Genomic DNA, 26,402 nt, shown 5'->3' on the forward strand with positions numbered 1-26,402 from the left:
CTCTCCCACAGTGAGTCTCAAACTGTAATCAACATTTGGCCACGCCAAAGCAGTAAATTGGCCTTTTTAAATAGCCTCGAGCTGCTTTGGCCCGAACCCCAAAACTGGGCCATAAAGTGAGTGAATTTAAATCCCACAATATGCGAAGCTCAACACAAAATTAAAGTCAATTAAGTAAAGGCTGGCAATAATTAAAGCAAGCAACACCACCAACAACAACAACAACAACAACGGCAACAAAAGCAAACAGGAGCCAGAGAACAATGTTAATAAATACTCTTAACCCTTCCACTCCCACAAAAGGTGAAATGCAACAATTTTGCAGCCACGCCCCATCAAAATGAATTGAATTTAATGCAAATGGGGCGGAGTTTGGTTTATATAGGAAAGAAAGGTACGTTTTTGTATATCAATGATTACAATGAAATTACATTTAATCGATAAATATTACTATAAAGTTTGGCCTAAAAAGCTTTCTATACCTTTTCTGTTCTATTAAACGAAGAATAAATTTCAATAAAAATAAACCCATTATAAAAATATTTTATATATTTAATACTACCTAAGAAGAGACATTAACTTGGAATGATCGATCAGATATTATTAATTAGCCTATTCGCTTAGTTCCATTTGTATTATTAGATAATAAAACATTTTTGAAAATATATTTCTATTATTAAAATAAATGTATTTATATGTGCCTAATAAAGAGACACCAACTAACAAAGTAGATTTAATAAATTTGGAATATAATTATATTATTAATGATATATTATTAATGATTAATCTCTTTCTTTTAACGTAAAAATATAAAAACCATCTTTAAAAGCCCTACATAATAGTAAATCCTGTATGAATTGCACCTTCCACGTACCTTTAGGTACAAATTACCAAGATTAAATCCCATCTAAATTCATCACTATGTGTGAGTGGTTTAGTAGAGATATCTTGATAGGAAGCCGGAAAGGGAAAAGCTTTTAGCGATTTATGGCACACAAAGTTCGTTAACCAACACTGGTGCACAACCACACAAAGGTACACACACACCCACACACACACACATACAAGGAGATTTTCCTACACTTAACCGAGTATTTGTGCATCCAAGCACACACACACATATACACACAAAGCTGGGGTCAGATTACCAGCAAATTAGCGGTTTATTAAAGCGCCATTAACACTTTATAATTTAAAGCCCCCCAAAAAGAGCACTCTCACAAATACACACACACTTACACAGCAACCGCCAAAAGGCAAAAAGCGTTGGATAAAAAAAAAGGTGGCGGTTGCGATGGGCGTGGCCGGAATGGGGATGAGGTTTTCCAAAGGCAATGATCTAAAATGCAGGCGGCCCAAAAAAAAAAGTGCTAAAGCCAGAGGCTGGGCGTGACCGTCAGCTAATGAAGTGCCGTTAAAAAAAAATACAGGAGAAAAGCTGAGCTATTCACGGTTAAAAAATTATGACAAAAAAAGGCATGATGAAGGGAAAGAAATGAAGTGCGAGAATACCACTAAATACAGAGGGAAAAATATTTTTAAAATGTAAAATATATAATTACAAAACAAAGAAGAAAATTAATATATATATATAAATTTAAAAATATAACTAAATACATTTATAAAAACAAATATATATAAATATATACACATATTAAAATATATTAATATAAATTTATATAAATTTAATATTCATATGCAGATAATTAGTGTACTTATATTTTACAAAAAACAATTAAAAATATATAATTGTAAAGCTAAATATTCCTGTTGAGAAAATAATTAACACGCTTATAATGACAATTTTAAAAATATAAACGTAGTTTTAAATTAGTTATTTTATGTTGCCTGCTTTTGAGCGCAAGAAATACAGTTCAGGCATATCAAGTATACGACATGTGGACATTAGGAAAAAACTATTAGGAAAATATTCGTTGCTAATTACTCGGTATTTAAAAAATTTTTCTGACTTATTTTTTTTCAGGAAGAAATATTTAAGATTGTTTATCTTGACCTGACTTAGTCAATGATTTACCCTTCTATTTTCCTGATATGTAATAAATATATTATAATTCAATCCTACTGGTATAAATATTATAATTAATCTTAAATAAGTTCCCATTCGACTAACTTAAAAATCTTTCAAATATATATATTTTTCCCTGTACACAGGTGGCAGAGTTTAGCCAGTTTATATTATGTATTTATGACGTATTTGCAGAGGTTCTAAGTGAACTGATGGGAAGGAGGCAGTCAGGCCGTCAGGCTGAAGCTGAAGCAACCCGAGATGATGGGCTTCTGACCTCAGATTTAGTGTGAATGAGATGAGTTATGTGGGTCTGTTGGGTAAGATATATATACATATATATACATAACCCGGCTGGTTAGTGCAGTGAGGTGTCAGCAAAAGAGGGCTTGTCTGCGGCTAAGAGCTGTCAACGAACAGCCTTGAACCTCTTGGCCAAGTTTTTTTTTTTGCAGTAATTCTGTTCACATTAAATATTAAAGTTGAAATTGTATTCAACGGCGCAAAAGGCTTAAATCCGATATTATCAACATTAATGCCAGTCATTTCAGGCACTTAACTCAATTCAATTGGAAATTCATTTGATTGTGATTAATTTCATATAATTGAAGCATATAAAATATATCCGATTTCCCATTGCGCTGCTCCTTTCCGCCACGTAAACCGTAACCGATAATTTGCCCACATTTATATGGGCAAATAAATATACAACAAAAAATATGCGGGAAAAATCATTGTAATAAAATATAATATTTTGCGGGCTGTAATAATCAATAACAAAAAATAAATGCAGGCAAATTACATGCCTTTTCCCTGGTGTGTGTAAAAATGCCAAAAGTCCATGAGAGCAACAAGCAAAATGCTATAAAAACTGTAAAACGTATTTATTTTGTTGTTATTATTATTATTATTATTGTTGGTCTCTTGTAATTTATGTTCAATTGGAATGCAAAGGTCAGGGGGCATTATCTGTGAGCCGCAGAGATTGAAACGATTGTGTTAAAAGTTATAAACAGCACAGAAAATATTATTATTTTTGGGAAAAAAAAACCTAATAATGTTTAACATTAGCTATAACGACTTGAATTATATTCTAAAAATTCAATAATATTTGATATTCAATTTCAATTAAAGCTAATCCTATTTTTCAATCATTTAATAACAGAGAAAATTGATTGCAATATGATTTCATATTTATTTTGTATTCAGCTAGGAAAAATAATTGGTGTATTTCGTAGCATAAATTAGAAACGAAATGAAACACAATACAAGTTTTTAATTATTTAGATAAACTTTTTGATAGTTTGACAGGCTGTCCACATGTCGTATACTTGATATGCTTGAACTCTGTTTCTTGCGCCCAAAAGCAGGCAACAGAAAATTATGGAAATGTTGTTTATCATTGTAAACACAAGGTAATGACTTAGCTTTGTTCTAAATATAAAAATAAACATTTTAAAAGCAAAATAAAAAAAACAAAAAAAACCACATAAATTCTTATAATTCTAAGGCGCTTAAGTATTACTCTCACTTCAATAAAAACATCAATAAACTCCTGAAAATCGCCTTAATATAAATTTGTTAGCAAAAATGGCAGAAGCATCACACACAAAATCAATTCAATAAGTCCAGGTGAAAAGTAAGGAAAATATATAACAAAGTTAAACGTCTGGACAAAAATCTAAAGCGGACTTAAATGCTTCAAGGTGAACCCAAATAAAAATAAGAAGGAAAAATACCCATAAGCTCTTCAATGTCTCACCCCCCTGACCTTGGCCCCCCTTCGAGTTTGTCCCAATTTCCCAAATAAAGTTTCCAACGAAATACAAGAAGAAAAAAACTAAGAGGGAAAAACTTTTTTAAATCTTCAAATCAGTGGAAATGCAGGCGCGCAATAACAAGGATTTTTGCGGAAAGTGAAATACCTATAAATATGGGAATTACACAAAAATTCATTTCGTCTAGTTTCCCCATGCAAACTGCACAAAAGTTTTTCGCTGACATTTTTCCATATATATATATATATATACATTTCGTTTTCGCATTTTTCTTTTCCTCTTTTTGTATTTGTATAGTCCACACAGCCATAAGTATTTAAGTGGCCAATTTACGATGCCAAGGGAGGCGACTCAAAATGATTGTCAAGTTGGAAAAGTTTTTCTGTGGCTTATAGAAAGGATTTAATGTGTAACTGCAATATACATATTTATAGTTTGTTAATTATGTCCTAATTGAAATTAAGTTGGGAAAAAATCATGAAAAAATAGAACAAAAAGCTTGTTGTTGTTATTCAATAATGAAAATGAAAATGTGAATTGAAATTCATTAGTTTCATTTAATGTTCATGCTTTAACAATGGAAATATTCACTGAAATAATTTGTTAACTTAAACAAAAACAAAAAACTATCAAATAATTTATGTATTTAAACAAAAAGAAACTGTTTAGCAAATTTTATTTGAAATGTTTTTTTCACTCATTTAATCAGTGTGCTAATTAACTTTCATTGCACAAGTTTTAAGTCCACTTTAGCGAAAACTATTTAACAAATTCAAGTTGCAAAGTTATAGCGAAACAAAGTTAAAATGCGCTTATCCCTGTTTCAGATTATTATAAAACTATCAGTGTAATATTAATTAACTAAAGCTTTTAACTATTACAACTTTTCAGCAAGTTAAATAACAATTTTGTATAGCAAATTAACCACAAGTTTAGCCAACAATTTTCACACACTTACTCCCTATCCTTTTGTTTTCTAGTTTTTTTTTTGCATTAAAAATTAAAATTCAAGGAACATTTTTTGCAGGACACTACCACTTTTCTCCCCCTGGCATTTTCTCGGACTCTTGACAAACGTGCTGACATTTTTCCGCTCGACGCTTCGCATCAAATTAATGCTCGGAAAATATGCATATGCATGTCGAGTAAACGTGGGGGTTATATTGTAAGCAAAATATTTGCAAAATGGAGGGGCCAGAGGGTGTCCTAACGAGTGTCACTAATAGCAGTAGTAGCATAAAATGTTTGCTTAACAATGAAAATGCATTGGAAAACTGCGTGCCTTCAGTTTTCATCCTTCTCTCTCTCTTCCTCTCTCTGCTCGCTCGGTTGCTAGCATTTTCATTTTACTCTGCTACTGATGCTGCTGCTGCTGCTCCCCTAAGCTGAAATGCATGTACAAGCAGATGGGCGTGGCATCAGCCAGGGGCGGAAAATATGAGGGGGGGGGAGGATACAAGAAAAGTGGGCATGGCAGGGTGGGAAAAAGAGGTTACTCCAAACTGACATTTAGTTGGCAGTCGGAGCGGCAAAGGCATTACGATAGATGGCGCCAGCTGCAGGCTGCTTTTCGCGAGGAATTCCAGAAAAACCCCCTCAGTTTTCATTCTCTCCGACCCCTCCCCCTCTATGCTTCCCGGGGCACCAAAGTGCGTGTTTAAATTCATAAGAATTTACGTGATTTTCTATGAAAATGTTTAACATTTTGACCATTAAATAAACTACAATAAGGGAAAGGGTCAAGATTAGACTTCAAAGGTAAATATAAGAAACAAAACTTTTAATTAGTTAATTATCTCAGCTTAATTGAGTTAAATAAGAGCTGAGGAATACAATATTATAATAATATTAGTAATTATTTTGTAGTTAATTAATTAAATTCACTGCTCCTGATATTTCATTGTCTTCTATTTGAGGCAACATAATTATTGTACACATTTTTGTAATTCGGTTTAAAAAAAATTGAAAAATATATTTAAATGGAACCCCTTTTGAAAATAGCACAATAAATTATGCTTTTCTTAAACTACATAAAATATTACCTGCCAAAATACAAGGCTCTATTAAAGAGCCCAAAATAAATGATATTTTTTCGTCTGGCAAAAGTAATTAACTCGGAAACTGTGCTGGAAGAAAAAACTACATCAAAGAGAGTTCTCAATTAATTTTTTTTGACACTGGAAAATGGTGGAACCTTCAGTAAAAAAATAGGCAAGTTACCGCCAAACCTTATATTGATAAGCTACTTGAAAAAAGTTTCAGACTTCGTGATGGGCACAAAATTATTGACAAAAGAGAGAGGAGATAACAGATTTTTTTGTGAGGAAAATGGTTCTTAAGGTGCCTTTTTATTAATTGAAACTACTCTAAAGACTCTTATGCTACTGTGTTCTTACAGTACATTTCACTTTCTGTATTAACTACACTCTTTTCTTGTTTGTAATTATGTCCTTGCAAGGTATTTTCATTTTAGACTATTTTTAAAATAGAAAAAAATGTTGATAATATCCTAACAAAGGCCAAAATAGAAAGAGATTTCAAATTGAGATTATTGGATTATTATAATAATTATTATTAATTAATTAATTATAATCTATTGCACTCTCATGATTTTTTGGCTAACTTCAAGGGTATACAAACTTCGGTTTCCAGGTGTTAGCGTTTTTTCATGTTTTTAAGATAATTTAAAATAAAGTTCATTTTTTTATTTCATTGCCAATATGCACCATTCCATTCATGAATAATCTTATTGCGAATCCGTTGAAAATATATCCCCAAAAATCCGCCTACTTGCAGGTAGAAAAAAAAAAATATAAATATTTGATGCCATATTCATGAATTTCCGCCAAAAATTATTTGCCCATTCTCGTTTAATGGCTGAAATCTATACCCCCAAGTAAATAAAGCAAAATGCGAACTTTTTAATTTGAAATGGAATAACTCTTTTCACCACAACTCCAAGGGATTTCCGAGAATATTGCTTATTATTTATTAAATGGCAAATTGATCAAAAAAACCTACAACCAGACCCAAAAAAACCTCACAGACAAAAATTACAGAAAAAATACACACAGTTGAATGAGCAAAACTTATTTTTGCTGCGAAACGAAATGGGACTCTTTTGACCTTTCCTGAACCCAAAAAAAAGAGTGTATTTGAAAATAAATCAATACTTTTCATTCCGTTTGTTTATTTTAATCAAAAGGAAATTCCCAAAAGCTAACTGAACCCTTTTCACATATGGCCATGCCCTTAAGGTGTGTGTTGCACGAAACAAATTAAGCAATTAGGATAGTTTGTTTTAGAGGTTAGAACATTTAGAGTCACGCAAAGGCCGGAAAATGCATTTTCAATTAAAAGGGAGCTTTCTGTTGCATACTTTCCAGCGCAGAAAAGGTATAGAGCAGCTTTAATAACAAAACCGTCAGAAACACCTGTTGATTGATGGGCTTAAGGGGCGTGGTTTGGCTAAAAGGGCTTACCATTTTACAGGAGAATAATTTGTTATTATCTTGTATTATTATTTGTGATATAATATTTAACATTAAACTAGAAATGTTTGTCTTTTGAAAGTCGTTATCGTAAATATTAATGAAATTACCAAATTTAGGTTTTAAAGTCATTAAAGTTGAAGTTTTCTGTAGAAAAAAAAAAGACATTCGTAATTTTATAAAGAAATTATTCACAAATATTAATACCATTTTATTTATTTATTATTTTATTTTAAAATCTAACACATCAATGAGACCGGCTAAATCAATTTTATAAAAAGTTATAAAGTTATATAAAAGACATTATACTAAAGATTAAAAGAAGATTTTTAAATTTTTTAAAATTTATTAAGAATATTTTCTATGAATAAAATGTTTTGTCCTGTGTAAAACCTATCATAATTTTACAATTAGATTATGATTTTCTCATAATATTTTATTAATTTTCCTTTCTAAATACTGTCAATAATAATCAAGAAGATTTTGTAATAAAAGATTTAAGTATCCCAAATATTATGACATATTTATAGCCCCTCCAAAAGCCGCAGGGTACATAAAATTCGTCACCAAAAAAAGGAAAACACATTGTTTTCCCCACTGATTTTCCGTTTGTTTACTTTTTCGCTTCCTTTCCCATGGCTGCTCACATAATGAGCTCAAAGCCCCAAGCCTTTTGCCGCGTTGGCGTGGCGTGACTGAAAGACGTTTTCCTCACCAGCTTTTCTTTCCCATTTTTTTTTACGCGCTAATTGTTTAACTACGAGGATTGCAGCTAAGTGGAAGGAGGAGCTGGGGGCGTGGCTAGGAAAACAGGAAAAGTTAATGTCGGTATCCTACTGAAGGAGACTTGATTAAGACAAAAAATAAAGCCGACTTGCAACTCAATTTAAAGTGGAATTTTCATAATGAAAACAAAGCAAAAGAAAGTCGTATCAAAATGGGTTTATAACAATTAAAATAAGCATAAATATAAGCATTATTTCAATCAGCTTACTTGTTTGTTATTCTCATAGTTTCGTTTGAAATAAATAATGTCTTGAAATAGTCTTGAAATCAATACAGATTTTCATTGCCATCTTCCGCATTTCCTCCTTTTGCTATCTATTTTGTATTTATGCTAATTTGCCACACAATTTGTCAATTGCTTGGAAAATGCAATTCGAAATCTATTTACGACAAACAAACAAACAAATTCCGTTTTATCAACAACAGAAAATTGTATTCCACCTGAAACAGCCAACGAAATAACAACAATCCCTCAAATTTCCTAGCCTCCATTCGTTGCGTTGAATTTTTCTTCCCAAAAAAATGAACAGGAGAAAAAGCGGATTTAACACAGATTTCATCAACAAGCGGAAATTTGACAGGGGCACTTTTTGATAGATATCTCAACTTCCTGATTTTCTGATTTATAAATCAACAAAATCGGGGAAAGTAAGGTTGTCTAGACTGTAGGTTTTTTTTCGACTTCTAAAGTGAATTTACCTTGACTTTCTACTGAATATTTGAATATTGGAAAATATATTTAATATAAGTATATATAACAAGAAATTATTCAGGAATAAAATCCTGAAAGCCAAATTTGTAATGTACTTATATTAAATATTGCTAAAAATATTTATAGAATATTCCACATGAAAAAAACTTTAAATTTGTGTTTACTAAATAATTTAAAGGCTTTTTGAATTAAATATTTTTAGAAAGATCTTTTCTAAAATATAAATCCTAGAAATTAATATATTAAACATTTTCCAAATAATTCACGGAATGCGATCTTGCATAATATTTTATTAGAAATATATTTGATTTACTTTTAAAAATATTTATAAAATAGAATAGATGGAGAGAGGCTTAAATATGTGTTTATTTAAAATTTTAGTTAACTCAAATGAATAAATGTTTCAATTGATGCTATATTTAATTAAAGAAGTTTAGAAACATTTTATTATATTATTGAAATTCGTAGAATTTAAATTAATTGAACGAAATTTTAAACATAATTTAACTAAGTCTGAGAGACCGTATACTTTTATATACAACTTTTAAATAATTCTTAGCTGTATGAAAAGTTTGAGAACAAATTTCCGGAAATTGCTTAAAATTCAAAAAATGTAATTATAAATTTTAATAATATTATAAGATGTATAGCAGATATTTTAATATCAAGAATTTTTAACAGTTCCAAACTAGTTAAATAAAGCTTATAAACTTTGCAGGGTACTCTTAATCATCAACAATGAAAGATATATCCAAACCTCCAGTTTCCCCAGTCCCAGAAATATAATAAAAAATTGTGTTAAAATATCGATAAGTAGATATGTAGGTACTTTGCAATGGAACTAATCAAATAGTTAAAACCAGATTCGCAGTTGAACGCTTCATTAGTTTTGACGCATCTTGAATGCTGGGGACAGGCGACATCTGTGGGTATTGCTTTTGACGGAAAAAAGAATTTTGCTCGGAAAAAAGAATTGAAATAAATGCGCACTTTCAAAGTCATTTGCAGAAAAATAGTCGCTGCGGGATTTTTCCTCCATGCACATACACATACATATCTATAGCACACACACATTGGTTGCAATTCCTGGGGAAAACTTATTCAACGGTTTGAATTTTTCTTAATTTTTTTTCCCCCTGCACTTCTTATGCTTTGCTGAGCGGATTTTCCGCACTGTTATTTTTTGTCAGGAGGGTTTTGGTGTCGGTGTTCCCCCTCCCTTTAAGCAATTGTTGCTTCGCCTTTCCTTAAACTTCATTCGTGACATTTATTTGCGGGTTTTCCTAGAGTTTTTTTTTCCTTAGTTTATTTTTTTAGTTTTTCCTTAGCTTCCTAGCCGGGTTTCTTTTGCGCTGGCTTTCCATTCAAGTGAGTTTTTCTTGTGGAGCAGCAGCAGACTTTTCCCTTTCGCGGCGCATTCAAGTACGTGCAACTTGTTTTTGGGGTATGTAACTCCCCTCATTTCCCGCATTTCCCACAGAGTTCCCTATATTTTAGACCCCCCTTTATTCCACCTCATTCTCCACCCACTTTTGGCCATTATAATAAGCGCAACGGCGTTGAGGCACCTTTCGCTTTTGGTCATACTCTTAATGGAGGTGTCATGATATTCCAATGAAACTTATAGGTTAAAATGGCTATTATAGGAGGAGGAGGAGATTATTTCGATTTATTATTTTGTAATTTAATTTTTTGTTATGAAATATTAGCATTTAAAATTTGAAATCAAATTTATATATTATTGAAAGCTTATGAAAATGATTTAAAGTTAGTTAGTTAAATACATATATTTCATGTTTATATATGTTTACTATAAAATAATTAAATATCAATTTGCATATTTAGAAAGCAGTTAACATAATAAAAATACGACTTTAAATCGACTTGGTGAATAAATAAATCATATTTGGTATCTTGTAAATTAAGAAAATTAATAGATAGATAGATTTATTTCCGACCCTATGAATCATACAACACACATCTTGATCAACATCAAAAACTGAGTTGATCTAGCCATATTTTTTAATTTTTGTAAAAAATTTAAAAATTGTTATTTTTCAAATTTTTAAACTGAATATGCAGATTTATAAACCCAACAAAAAGTAGCAAAATAATACTTTTTGAATTGAAATTAATGATTTTTTGGCATTGTGATGAGTTTTTTAAACTCTAATTTGTCGGAAAAATATTTCGATAAATATTCAATAATGAATAAATATGATTTAATTCCGATTAGACTCTATATTGCCATTTCAAATTGCAAGGGTATACAATCTTTAGCTTACCACAGATAGTTTTCTATCTAGTTTTATATATTTATATATATATTCTTATATATATATTTTTTGATATTTTACAAAAATTCAATCACGTCTCAAAAAAGAGTATTTCCAAAACCGCATAAACTAAAGTACATCAAATATTTTTTTACACACATCTTGAGCAAATCCTGAACGGTTCAATGCCTGCGCCTGGCTTTGAGGATACCTCAAACATATAATAATAATAAAATGAGGACCGAAAAAGGGGTAAACGCTCTTAGTTTTTTTTCGAGAAAGTAAATTCATAGCCCAGGAATGATTTGGCAGAAAAAATAATAAAAAGGCACATTACGAATTTTTACTCTTAATATTGCACTTTTCCAAAAAGGCACACTCTCCTAACTCCATATATACTTGGATGATGAATGGCTTTTCTCGCTGCTATATAGTAATTTCTGAGCTGCTCTCCTGCTGCAGTTTTATGTAATAGTCTTTCGGTAAGTGCACTCGCTGGATGCACTTTTGAGTGCTTGCCATTGCTTTGAGTTAGTCCGTTGGTCACTTGAGACTGTCATTAGATTGTCATAATAGTTTAGGGGATTATAGAGGTAGAGGTAGGTACAGAGACATTAAGTAGTTTTATGGCTAAAAAAAAATGTAAAAAAAATTATATACCTCAAGGGGACTGGGGAATGGAAATATCAAAAGGTTGTCTAAATATATATAACGAAGTAATAATTGATTATTTGTATTTTATTATATATTTATTATTTGAATGCTTTCTATAAATCAATAATTTTATTTGACAATGAATTATAGAATTGGAAATGCCTCCTTCACTTTCTTTTAAGCTTCTGTCTGGGGGTGAAATACCATTTTTTAATTGATTTTAACCCTATTTTTTTATATGCACCTTTTTTCGACAAATCAAAATTTAAAAAATTCATAACTAAGCCAAAAAGGCACTAATTTCAATTCGGAAAGCATTTCTAAGTTAGTTTTTAGCAGGTTAATAAAACTATATATAGCTAGAAAGCCTGTTGATGTTAATCAAGAATATATATGATTCACAGGGTCGGAAATGACTCTTTCACTTCCTTTTAAGCTTCTGACTGAGGGTGGAATACCATTTTTAATCTATATTAACCATATTTTTTTGCCAAATAAAATATTTAAAAATTCATAACTAAGCCAAAAAGGCACTAATTTTAATTCGGAAAGCGTTGGAATTTTCATTTTTAGCAGGTTAATTAAAATGTATACTCCATTCAAAATGTGAATTGTTGGCCAATTTTTGAAAATTTTGACGATGTTACCCCTTTTCGTTTTCCAAAAGGAAAATTATTGAAAAAAATTATTTTAGAATTTTTATTTATGTAGAAAGATTCGCCTGTTGATGCTGACCAAGAATATATATGATTTATAGGGTCGAAAACGCCTCCTTCAATGTTTTGTATATTATATACTTTATATTTTATATTATAATTATTTACTATAAACTATTTATATTTATTGATATATATATATATAACAACTGTCTGGAATTTATTAATAAAATAATTTCCTTGAGATTTGGTTATTAATCTATTAAGTAATGTATCAGATAAATTAAATAAAATACTGTCCAGTTCCTACTCTTTTTACAATTGTCTAAACATCAAGAGACCCTACCATTTTTTACCCCTTTCCTTGGATCTCACACCTCATTCATTTCACTTTCATACTTTTCCCTTTTATTTTCCCCTTTTACACACACATATATTTTTCTTTTGAGTCCCTGAAATCCACACCTTTTCGCAGCATCCCCAAGAAATAAAAATCTCCGCAAACTTTATCCCACTTTTCGGTGCACTTTTCGCCAGCAATCTGTTTATCTACTACCATTTATTAGCCTCCACATACACACACTCCCGAGAGCAGGAGCACTTCATCATCCGACTATCTAATCTCCATCATTATTCCATATCCCATACCATTTTGGAGGGAAATTCACTTGAATACCCCAAAGGATTCCAGGACTCCCACTTTTATTCTCACCCTCGTTGGCATTAAGCTAAGCAAATGGAAAAGCATTTCGATTACCGCTCACCTCAAAAGGTGCGTCTGGAATATCAATTTATTATCTAAAAACCTCACGGGGGACTCACTTGACTCGCTCAGGAAAAACTCAGGGAAAAAGGAAAAACCAAACTAACCGCAAAATGAGAGCGTAGTAGACTTTTACAAACTGGCAGAGCAATCTGCTGAGAGAAAAGCAAATTCCCTTAAGGTTTTTTCCAGCACACATTCAGTTACTTCTCTGCCGCCAGCACCCCCTTTTTTGGCCAACGCAATTACAGTTTCAATTGCAATTTTAAACATTTTCCTATTCATTTGCATTCATTCGGCGCCAAAAACTCTGCAAAAAGCCAACACACATAGCAAACAAAAGTCAAAAAGCTCATCATCATCATCATCATGTAGCTCAAGAGCTGGGAAAACACACACACTTATACATAGATATACTTGGGAAAACACACAGACAGATACACACTGGTGGGCACACCATCATTGGCCTGTGAATGCTCCATTGAAGCAGAAGCTTAAGCTGATAAGGCATTTGAATTTTTTACAGTTGATTTAGTCCCAAAATGAAAATGAGAATTCTCACCTGTTGCCAGGCCTCGAAAAGGCCTAACCGAGGGTGGAAAATGTGTGGGAAAAACGCCAGCGCATAAGGCCAGCGCGTCAAATGAAGTATACGCCATGTGGGCCAGCCTCACGAAAGGAAATATGTTTGATAAAAAAAGAGGGGGCCACCAAAAATAAAAAAAGGGAACAGCAGATAAGCCAAGCTAAATGCCAAAATGTAATTAGGGAAACTTTTGCATTAAGATCGCATTAATGTTGCAGTAGAAAAAAAAGGAAAGGGGAAAGGAAACTCAAAAAAATCTTCAATTAAAGTTGCACTTAGCCATCCCGCTTTTGGGCTTTCAGCTTAAGGCCGCTCCCGTCCGGACTTGGCGTTTTATAATCAACTTTTCGGCCAAATTGCATGGACTTAACGGCCAGTGATGTTGCCCGTTTCGGTTGTGTCTATTTTTTGGGATTTTTTCTTGTTAAATTTATAGCTAAGTTCAGATTTTGTACTATAATTTTAACAATATTTTTAATCATTAAAAATGTATCCTTGTTAGTGAGAATTTTGATAATAAATTGACCCTTTTTTGAAGGTTTGATCAAAAGTCTAAGAGATACACAACGATATAAGTATTTAAGAACCCTATCATGGTTTTAATATGATCTAAGTGTGATTTTAAGTATTAATATTATTATAATAATCCCATTTAAAGCCCCCCCTTCAGAGACCCTAAGTTAAGCACCCTAAAATTATGTAATTTTCCCATAATTAATATAAATTTCCTTAACAAATTCCGTCTACTCTTTTATGTAGATGAAAACACAGACTTTTGTCCATCAACAAATCCCCATTGGTATATCCCCACTGTCACTCTATAGTTGTTGCAAGGCAAAGTTGCTGGAGTTTTTGAAAAATTGATTGCATAATGCGACACAGCAACTGAAGTTGATGAGCAGCGACATCAGACGAAATACGACCATGAAGGGGGGAGATGAATGAAGGGGGGTTTGCACAGGGAAAAAGAGGTCGAAGGGTAAAGGAGAGAGAGAGACAGGGCGATAGATGAACTTACAGCCACGATGGAGTGGGTAGAATATTGCAAAAATACAGGGTTTATGCGGGGTTAGCAATTGAAGGTATTTATTATTAACTAATTATTATGAGTTGAATTTAAGACAGGAATTACTTTTTTGAAATTTACAAAAATTCCTTTCCTTCATAAGATTTTTGTATTCTTTTAATATTCTTCCTCAAAAATCCATAATGGTTTTAAGGTAAATAATAAAGAATTTATACAATAATACTTACAAATGTCTATCCTCTCGTTGGATTGTATTCAAAGCACTTTTAATTAATGCTTAATAAATAAAAAAATATCCTCCAAGAAAAGTTCAAGCTTATCATGAAATCCCTTCCGCATAAACCTCATGGAGATGGCCGGTTCACGCGGAAAAAAATGAGAAGCATCGCCACCTCATCATCAGGCAGCATCATCTTGTGTCATGTTCGCGCAGACTTTACCGCGGTCCATGGTACTGATGCTGTTGCTTTTGCTGTTGCTGTCGCTTGCAGCAACTACAACGGCAGCAACGTGACAGCTGTTGCTGCAACAACAGGCAACCGATGCACAAGAGCAACATGCAACAACATCGCGAATGGCAAGTGGTAGTCATAATAACAATGCCGTCAACACCAAAGCGCCATTCGCAGCCTCTCCAACTTCTGGGTAGCCCTTGCTCAGGCGTTGCACTTGGTGTTGCTGCGATGCTGCTGTTGCTGCTGTTGCAAGCAACAAATTGCAACAGTCTGTCTACAAATTGCCACAGAGAGACTGGGAAAATCATGGGATAACGTAGGGCAGTCAACGAAGAAGAAAAGCCTTGTTTGCCAATAATGAAATGCCATATATTTGCATTCCAGTCGAGGCTTCGAACAGGAAACACTTATAATATGACAAGTACTCAAAAAACCCGAATAAAATAATGAGGATAATGTGAGCATTAAAGAGAAATAAATTATACAGATATTGGTGAATTTTGCAGAAGAAGAAGTCTTAAAAAAGAATGATTAAATATGAATCTTTGAACGGGGAAATATGGTCTTGAAGGGAAAAATGTATTGAAGTATTTTACAATCTATTTGATACAAATTACAAATTGCATGATCTATTAATTTATTTTAAAAGGTATTTGTTCCTTTTTATATTGTTTACTTTTAAAGATATGCCTCTCAAAGATATATCACTTAACCACGTTTTTTTTTCAATTCAAAATCACTCTTCTCAATCGCTTTGTTACAAAAAACCTTCATCGAGCAATTTGGTATCTCGGAAACACTATCAAATTTAGCCATTCAACCCACAATTGCGATTTGTGGGGGCAGCCGTAAGATAAAGGCATCAATAACCTTTCACTCGCCATCAACTTTTCGTTTTTGGCCATCGAAATAATTGCCAACCGAAAGCCTTCATCAGTCATTTTCTTTCTCGTTTTTCTTTTCCTTCACTTTGTAAACTCTTTTTTTCTTGTGGCCTTTTGTCTTGGGTATCAGTGTTGTATTTTCCTTCCCGCCGGCCACCAAAAAACAAAAGCTCCTTCAAACAATTTTGTAATGCAACACTTTGCTGACCGAAAGCCATAAAATCGAAAATCCATGCAAACCCTAAACCAATAATTTCCATCATGATGATGCAATAACAACAGAGAGAGAGAGATGACTTTCCAAATAATTGCTGTCTACCAAAACAAAACCAAATAATAATAGTGCTTCTCTGGCATACAAATTGTTTGGTTAGCTACCAAAAATAGAACCTGCAGGGCGCAAGAATCATCTATTAGATTTTTGAAGAATTCCATTTTCTTGGGCTTAGCTTCCAGGAGGGGTAGAAAACAGGAGAAACCATTCCCGGATATCCACAGCAATTACGCACTCCCATGACATCAACAAAAGGCATTACACTCAAAGAAATTTATGAATTATGTAAAAAAAATCATAGGGAAAGATTAAAAAATGAATTTTCTGAAAGCTTTTAATTTCAAAAGGTTTATTTCTATTTCAGGAAAACTTTAAACTTGAAGATCCCATATTTATCCCCTATTTTTCTAATGCAAAGTGAAGTTTCTAATTAAATTGTCAAATAAAATGTGCAATTTGTATCCTCACTCTCAGAAGAAAATATATCTTCATATTAAAAATGAAAGAATAAATATTTCTAATATTTTTTATATACCTATTAATTTCCCATTTTATATCCTTTTTCCCCCAGTGTCCTAAAGGACTGGCTACACAAACGGCTCAGCTCCAATGATGATGATAATTCAATACGCTCAAGATGGCCGCAAGTGTTGCACTTGACGACAGCGGACACACAGATCTATATAGACACAAGGACCTATGGACACAAGGACACCATGGCAGCAGCCATGGTCCAAGGTAATAGTGAGAAGAGAGGTGGAGAGGTGGTGGGGGGTCACAAAAATCGGGTTGTAAACATGGCATAAAGCATGACAGGGATAACAATGCCGATGACACAAACACGAACAGTTTTGCGGGGTAACTGGGGTTTGCCTTTCAGCGATCCGGGATTCGGTTTTGTGTCCAATTCATCTGCCTGAATGGAGCAATTGTCTGCCTCCTGTCCTCTTGTCCTTCTGTCCCCCGGTCCCATCTCCATGTCCATGTCCATGTCCATGTCCTTGTTCCCTCACGGCTCCTCGGTTTTGTCGGATGAAACACTTTCCCATTGAAGCTAATGAATGTCAGGAGCAGAACCGTAACGACCGGACAGGCCAAAACGTGGGTAGCCGCGGGGGTTTTCATTTTCATTGCAGGCTAAGAAAGTCTGAGAAATTATTATAAAGTTAAATCAAGGAGGTTGTAAATAATGAAATAAAATGAAGGAAAACTGGGGAAAATTAAAGGATACTGAACGAGTTCATTTAGAGGTGGGAAAAGTAATTGAATAGTATTATCAAAATTGTAGTGAAATATTAAGACTTTTCTAATAATTGCTCAAAAAATATTAAGAAATAATTCTGAACTTTATCTAACCCTACTTAAATATATATATATAATATAATTTAAATAAAATATATATAATGAAATAAAGTCTCTATAGAGTTTAATACTGAGCAAGTAAACTAATCCAGTTGTTTGAAACCAACCCTATTCTATTCCACTAATCTTGACCTATATCAACTCTATTTATATATATTCCTTTAAACTATTAAACTGCCCTCGCACACAGTGCTAACCATTATTCTGTTGACGATTATTATATGATAATCATGACATTCGTATTTATGGCTGGATTTGAAGAGGCTTTCTGTCACGAGGCAACTGAAGACCACAAGATTCAAGTCTTTCTCTTGTTGGGCGTGGTTGAGTGGGTTAGGTGCTTTCAGGGGCTAAGAATTTGTAATTGAACAGTTGGAAAAATAAAGTTTAAGAAATTCTTTAATTGGGATTGAAATAAATAATATGAAATGTATAAGAAATAATTAAATAATGAAATATTAGAGAGAAATATCGTATGAAATAAAATATGTTTACCAGTGGCTGATGTAAGAAGGTGTTTTTATAGAGGTATTTATTAATGAATTTAGTATTTGAATTTGGTATATATTTAAAAAAGTAATTGTAACATTATATTTTATTATAAAATTCCATTAATTTGAATTTTGAAATACAACATTTCGATGTAATTTCTTGATATCTTTTTCATTTCCAAAATTCTAGGGGGCTTCTCAAATTACTAGAGTTTTCAAAAACATAAAATATGTAAAAAAATATAAAATATGTTGTTTTTGAGCTACCAAGTTCAGTAAAAATTTGTTTTTTAAGATATTTAATTTTATACTCTATTTTTTACACATCCTAAGGTTTTTATAAAAACCCTGCAGATTCATGTAGCACTTTCAATTTAAAATAAATTATCATTTATATTTATTTATATGATCATTTATTTACGAGTTTTTAATTGACATTTATAGACCTCATTATATATTATATCAGTTTAATATTTCTGTAAATAATGGTATGCATATTTTAAAATCCCCGTAAAAAGATGTTAAAATTGATACATATGTTAGATCTACCTCATCTATCTTCACCCTAGTCTAACTTCTTAGACCCAATTGTAATTTCTCCAAGTGTATTCAATGCACTCGTTGGACAATGGAATATGGACAAGGTTAAGCCGATGGGACATTGAGCATTACTCACCACACGATTTCAATGAGAGATCGGTGTGTAACTTATACATATGTGTGTACATATATCCCCCAAAAATGTCACTCTTGTCCCACAAATACAGAGACCTTATTTCGTGGGGCTTTCATGGGTGTGTATATGTGTGTGTGTGTGCCATGTCACACAGGAGCTGTCAGAAAAGCGTAAGGGGGAAAGGTGTATAAAGGGGGGTTTTTTTTTGCACCGACATTGAGGCATTGAAGGTGGCTTCCACACGTCACTGGCATAATTGAAAATTGACAGTTTATTGCCATAGATACGACACGCCCACTATTGGCCTGCTGGGCATTGTTTGGGCCATGATTAAAATAACACAAATGCACAAACACACACACACACAAATACCACAACACACACCCTCCCCCATTCCATCACACACACACTAAATGCTAGTGAATGAGCTTTAATTTCCACATAATAGCTGGTAAATTCGGCTTTGTTCCGTTTGGAGTTTCAGATCGAGCCTATCAATGGGGGGGAGGGAGAGGCGGCTTTGGATCAGATATTGTTCAAGCAGCTCTATTATTATGCGATAATTGGTTTTGTTTTTCGCCAAATATCGATACCAGTTGCCCCTGCTAATGTGTGGGAAAGTATGTATATCATATATACACAAACGATATCGTTGTTGAATTTTACTTGTTTTTGTATCCTTTTATCCTTGCATCCTTGCTGTTTGTGTTTTCGATTCTGTATCATTTAATTAATTATACATTTTGTGTTGATGGATTGCTTTTATTTGTTGCCAATGGATTGCTTGTTTGGAACTATAGGATTTCTTGCATTTAAATTGTTTATTGAAAAATCGGATAGGATTTGATTTTAAAGGAGATATTTGGAACTATTTAAGTGAAGTTTATTAGGAATATAATATTTAAAAAATTTGTTTTTGAAGGTAATTTTATTATTAGTGTTTCGAATAATAAAAGCAGAAGCGTTTACCTCTAAAGGAAACCAAAAAAATGTTTGTTTTAGGTTTATTAAATATATATTTTTATATGCTAAATTTTTGGGTAAATCATAGTTTAGCTTTCATAACGGAAAGCTTTTTTATGCTACTTTTATTGGGCTAACAAATCTGCATACTCAGTTTTTAAATATAAAAATTATGTTTTTTGTAAAATTTTGACAATTTTAAGGATGTAACCCCTTATAAAATTTTGAAATTTTTAAAAAAATTTAGAACATTTATTTTACCACCAGACTTGGCTAGATTGATACTGATCAAGAATATATAGGGTTTATGGGGTCGGAAATGATTTCTTTAGGCGTTTGAAAGAAATTATAATACCCTGGAGAGGTATAGCAATATATTTAAAATTTTTAAGAATTTTTAAGTGATTAAAAATTAGCATCCATCTTATTTTAAGCGTATAATATATTTTTATATAATATTTTTATAGAATTACCTCCAAATTTCTTGTCTTGTACTTTCTTTTAACAGTTTAAAACTATGCAAATTATTTGAATCACATTCCTCCTAGAGAATAATCTATATTCTATATCTATATTCCCTTAGGGATATTATTTTCTCTATCTATGTGGCTAAGATTTATGGTATTTAAATACGTTTTTTAATGTTTTGAAAGTAACTAAACATAATTCTTAATTCTTTAAACAAAAGTTTGAATTTTCCAAGCTGCATGAGAGGTTTAAATGAAACCAAAAAAAAAAACTATAAAATACTTAAATCAAATACAATGTATTGGCTATTTCAATTTTACCATCGATAAACCCAACTCAAAACTGTTAAACCCCTTTTAAATCTTTACCAAAATTTCCAGAACTTTTCGGCCATTGCAATATTTACCGATTTTACTTTATTTTCCATCCGGAATTTCCCTTTATTATCCCTGAGGGTGGCAACAGTTGAACAAGCCGGCTTTTGTTGCCACATTCGCCTTTTGAATATTTGATGTTCTGCTTAACCACACAACAACAGCAACAGCAACTCACTCCCAACTCCCCCTTCAAACAAAGCAGCAAAATCAACGCCCAACCGAAATTTATTTGTGGACAGGTGTCGTGTTTATGGTTAAACATTCGCTGGGGAATTGCAATTGTAATTGAGGGCCTTTTGTTTTTAGCTTTGTTTGGCAACGGCTTCTTCTCGGTAATTACAGGTGAAAGCGTAGCGGGGAAAAACAAGGAAATTGAATTAAGGCGAACCGTGCACACATTCTGGTCCTCTGTCAAGTTAAAGGATTAGGTTAATCGAGGACTCTAACTGGAAGTGGTCAACTCTCCCTCTCTCTCTCTTTCTTGGCCTTTAATTTGCAACTTTCGAGTTTTCCGTCTGTAATCATTGTAGAGGCGAAAAAAGAAACCGAAACTCAACCATGGAAAATTTTTTTTGGGGGGGAAGAAGGAAAATGTGGCGGGTGGCCAGTAAAAAACTTTGGCGCCAAGACGACATTTTAGGCGAAACGCAAGGAAAAACTTTTCCAAAGAGAAAACAGACAGGTCAGGGGGGGTGTCGTGGAAAACCAGCGGGAAAAGAGGGATGCGCCCGTAACTGTAACATATTTGCATAATTTTTTTTCCCCTTCTTCTTTTGGGTCCCACAGCGTCGAAACGGGACGAATTCAACTTGAAGCCTGTCAAAAGACGAAAGAGGGGGGAAGGCGAAAAAGCTTGAGGAAAAGCCCAGGGAAATGGGTGGAGCCCTGTGGAAAATTTTCCTATCTAACAAGTTTCAAGTTTTCTTCTTTATTTTTATTTTTTTGTGCGAAGGTGGGCACGAAAAATTAGCAAGTGGCAGAGACTCGACTTGGTACAAGTGACAGCGACTCAGTTCAAAGTTGAAATCATGAGAATTACTTGGCAGAAAAGTTTTGCTTCGCGTTTTTGTTTCGATTTTTTATTTTCCCTCACTTTTATTTTGCTTTATATTTTTCCTTGTATTTTCCTTAAATTTTTGTTGTTTTTGTTTTTGTTAAGCCCGGTGAAAGGTGCGAGACGAGTTTTGCCACACAAATTATCTGTCATTATGCATTTTGTAAAAAATGTTTTCATTTTACTTGAACAGGACCAGGCGCTCTCCTCTTACCCCTCAAAATTGTATTTATTTATTTCTCGTGTTCGGCTTTTGTTTACCTGTGCAAATTTGTTGTCGTGGGCCTTGATTTATGCATTATGTAAAAGATTTCTCAGAGTCGAGCCGAGTACATCATTTGTCATAGCAACAGGAGAAGATTAACATTGCAAATTGATTGATGAGTTGGCAATGTCAACATCTGCTAATTGCCACGCCCTTGATGGTTAGGGGTTAAGGTAAGGTTGGAAATTTGCTTTAAATATTTTAAAATATATTTAAAACAACCACTAGTCTTGGTAAATATGATTTAAGGGCTTTCTTTTGTATTAAAAATGTTTTTTATAAAGCATGGATTACGGCTAATAAAACACACTTTTTAAACAAATGCTATTTAACATTTTGTATACTAGATTCTGAGCTTAAATAATTCCTCTTACTTTACTTACTGGCCTTACTTTTATAAAAAAGCTTCTTAGCTTTATATCTTACATTCTTACATTAATTTTTAAAATTTGAAGTCTTCTTTTCGATACAAAAAATATAAGAAGAAAGCCTTAATTAAGTTTACCACATCAAAGACCCAAATCAATTAGAAGAAAATGCTTTTTAACTCATCTTCTTGACCTTAGTCATCCCTCCAAATCTACCTTTGACTTATCTTTCAAATATTCAGAAACACTTTCATTATTTCACCCTATTTAAAAAAAAATTACTTAACGTATCTGACAATGTGCCTACCATCAGGCAGAGCATCTGCAATTTTTAAGACTCGCTTAAACACAGTCTCTTATTTTATCAAACCAAAACTTCTTCAAATTACATTAAATATCAGAAAACAAAATTATGTAGCTGCAACTTCAATATGTCTTTCGATCAATAAGGAAAAAACTGCGAAAAAATGTGATTCTTTTAAAGGAAGCCTCAACAAGGACATCACCAAGGAAGGTTCTCTAGTAAAATCCCATGATTTCAAACAGTTCTTGGATCTCAAGACACCCTGCCTCGAGAAGTCCCATATCTTAACTCATTCAAGTTCAAATCTCAAAGATAATTCGCAAATATATATGACAAGCCGGAGCTTTAGTTTAGAAGCCAAACCGCCATCCTCCCCAGAGAAGTCCTCTCCAAAGGAGCCACAACCATCGCCATCTATCCATATTAAACCCAGTAAAACCGAGCAAATGAAGGAAGCCTTTAAGGAATATGGGTCTGCCTTAATGGCCTTTCATTTGGCTATATCCTTGATATCCTTTGGCGGCTTCTATGCTTTAATATCTGGTGGAATAGAATTGGATCTCATTTTGGAATTCTTTGGAATCTCCTCAAATGCTTTAGCTGAGAAAATGGCCACCGGAAGTACCTTTGTATTGGCTTTGGCCATACACAAAATTCTGGCACCAATTAGAATTAGCATAACTTTGGGGGCCACACCATTTGTGGTTCGCTATTTGCGATCTAAAGGATTGATCAAAGCTAAAACCAAAGCTTTATAATTAATATTTCAAAATATGGAAAGTTTACTTAACTAAATTTGGGTTGTTAAAGAAATAAAGTGATTGGAAAAGGAATGAAAGTGAATCTTTTTTGAGGTTCCATCTATCCATCTATCTATTTTGAGGAATTATTTTAATTTAAGGTTTAAACAAAGTTTATCTAACTTTCTCCCCTTTTCAAAATCTTAACCCCCTCAAAATATTAACCCACACTCAACCAATTGACACAAAAATTGTGTGACAAGCGTCGACTTAGGGACAAATCAAAGTCAGCTCAGCTTGTCTCATCTCATGGAGCATTTCAAATTGCAATTAGCCACAAACCAAGTCAAAGTGATTAAGCCATGATTTTGATGGCTAAAAGGGAGTACCAGAAGGAGACAGCTGTGGCACACAGAGAGAGAGAGAGGTAGATGGTAAAGATTGCTAGACAATGGAGCAAACAAAAATATATCCAAATGGAGGTAATAAACGTGCGATTACTTAACTCCCTGCAAACGTCGACGACGAGAAATTGTCGCATTGACAAAACTCAAATGGAGCCAAACACGCACAGGCACTGAGAAAAAATCATTTAAAGTAAAGAAAAAATTTAGAAAATAAATAAAAAAAAGGTTTAAACATTTTTAAACTAAAAGAAGAGATTTTGGGTGAAAGGTAAACGAGAAAGTATTTGTTTTTACGTCAACGGAATAGTGCAATATTTCACAATAACATACAGTTTAATAAGAGATAAATGTATATTCAAAATATATTATTTTTAAATTCTTTGAATAAATTCTTACAAATTTTTTTAAATATTAAAATCTTTTCCTAAAAGATTTTCCTCGTGCAACTTACATTTTAAAATATTAAAATCTTTCCCAAAAAGCTTTATAAAACCCGTAAGATTTACAGTTTCCCCGAAGCATTTTCTAACAAACAGTTTCAAAAATCACAATATAAAATAAATAAAAAACAATTTTCCTCAGTGCACAACCAGAGCTCAGTAGAAAGAAACAAAATATATCTGCGACAGAGACCGAGATAGAACATTAAACAATTTGTTTCACATTTGTGGAACCTTTCCCTTGCCGTTTTCCCTTTTTTTCCCCTTGGCCAACATGAAAACTTTTGCCAGACTTTGTCTTCTCTGTGTGTTAAGATCTCCCTGTGTGTGTGTGTAAAATTTCCCTGGGTGTGTGTGTGTGTGTGAGTGGAGTTTTCCCGTATAAATGTGGTGGTATGTATTTGTATCTGTGTGCCACATGTATAACATTACAAAACGGTACACATGTGCAATCTGTCTACGGTTAAATTTGTTACGTTGCACACGCCATGCGAACATAAAAAGTGCATTTCCAACTTGGCACCATTCGACACTAAAAATTGCATAGAGAATATTGTCGTTGCCTTCTTCTCATACCGAAAATTTTCCAGGTTTTTCGCTTTCTCGCCATTTCCCTAGGAGTTTTTTTCCCGCACCCTTGCACCCTATATCTAGTTTCACATGCAAATTGTCGTTAAAACCAAAGACACGTGACCCTTGTGTGGTGGCAAGAGGTTTTATGTACTATTTAAGAAGAGGTAAAATTTAAAGATTGTATTTTTAAATATTTTGCAGGAAAAGTGCTCAAAATGTATATAAAAATATTTAATAGCAAAACCTTTAAAGGCAATATATTTTATTTCATGATCAATTATAGAAAATTTCATTAAAAAAGGAAAAAGATTGACCATATTAAATGTGCATATTATTTGGATATTCATTTTAAAATGTTGCTTGAAGTAAAAGAAGCTTATTTATACAAAGAAAGATATAAAACAAATAATATATAGGAATAGAAATAGAAGAGCAATAAGTAAACTAGTAAATATTTCAAAAAATAACTTCGAAGTGTTGCCTTACCAGCATTAAAGGGATGTTAGCTTGAATATTTTATACTTCTTAATAAATAGCTTTCACAGGAAATATATTAAACCAAGAACTACAATATAACCCAAGTAATTTTAAAAATAATTTCCCAAGAATTCAGCAACTTAATGGGGCTTCAGGAAATCAAGCATGCCAAGGGGATAAGCCGCAGCTGGATAAAATGAAATTCCAGCAACCAATTACTAAATCGTCTCGCATCGTCGATGTTAGTAGTATGTTCGTTTCGGCCACAATTCCATTTTGGAACCCAGCTGCAGTGCCCAAGGACTCGATGCATCCTTTTAAATTGAATATAAAACGTAACATTCTGTTAAATTGCACAACGGCTAAACTGGTAGTAAACGAGGCAAGGTATGAATGTGAGTTAAAGTTACATATGCAGGACAACCTCTGACCCGTCGTCTCCTTCTAAAACCCACCAAGCTCCTCGAAGCTCCTCGAATCTCCTCTCCAACCCCAGTTTGTCGCCGTGTCAAAATGCCAACAGCTAAAAGACTTTGGCTAACTGGCGACAAAAAAATCGAGGGAAAAAAACAGAGACAGAGACCAAAATCAGGAAGAAATAGAAGCCGAAGACTATAGTACCCTTGAGATTAACTTCATATAGTTGTACTTAATAAATTACTTAAATTGTGCGTTAAACTAAGTGAGTATTTCAAGTAAAATGCAATTAAAACTTCAATATAAATTCATATTAAATAATGCAAAGTGTTCTTCAATTAAAATAACATTTTTAAAGCTACAGAAAAGTCTAAAATATTTAGAATAATATGTACTTTAACACTAATCATAAAATAGATAATATTATTTGGGACAATATGTTTTTAAATAAACATTCTCTAATAAAATGTCCAATTCACGTTTTAAGCCATTTATAAAACAACTAAGAGGTCTTACAACTTTAAAATAAAACGTTCTTTAAAATCAATCAAGTAAGAAAATACTAAAAAATTTATTTAACTTTAAATCCATGCAGTTTCCAGGGTACAAAACCCATCGAGAGCAGGAAAAATCCCTTTTGAGTCCTGCTGCC

At 32.9% G+C, this 26,402-nt stretch overlaps 1 long non-coding RNA gene and 1 pseudogene across 2 annotated transcripts in view; one reads left to right on the plus strand and one right to left on the minus strand.

The window, feature by feature from the left end:
* LOC147643685 (uncharacterized) overlaps positions 1 to 26,402 on the plus strand; it is a 65,217-nt gene that overhangs the window by 30,503 nt on the left and 8,312 nt on the right. The window contains exon 2 of the long non-coding RNA XR_015271688.1: positions 16,940 to 17,106. This is a non-coding gene — a long non-coding RNA (uncharacterized LOC147643685). The remainder of the gene's footprint in view (positions 1 to 16,939; positions 17,107 to 26,402) is intronic.
* The window catches only part of LOC110181163 (uncharacterized), a 58,135-nt pseudogene that overhangs the window by 21,378 nt on the left and 10,355 nt on the right, over positions 1 to 26,402 (minus strand). The gene's annotated exons all lie outside the window — the stretch shown is intronic.

The sequence above is a fragment of the Drosophila serrata genome, unplaced genomic scaffold, assembly GCF_035046125.1.
Source record: "Drosophila serrata isolate PLE 108 unplaced genomic scaffold, ASM3504612v1 contig_249, whole genome shotgun sequence".
Taxonomy (NCBI): domain Eukaryota; kingdom Metazoa; phylum Arthropoda; class Insecta; order Diptera; family Drosophilidae; genus Drosophila; species Drosophila serrata.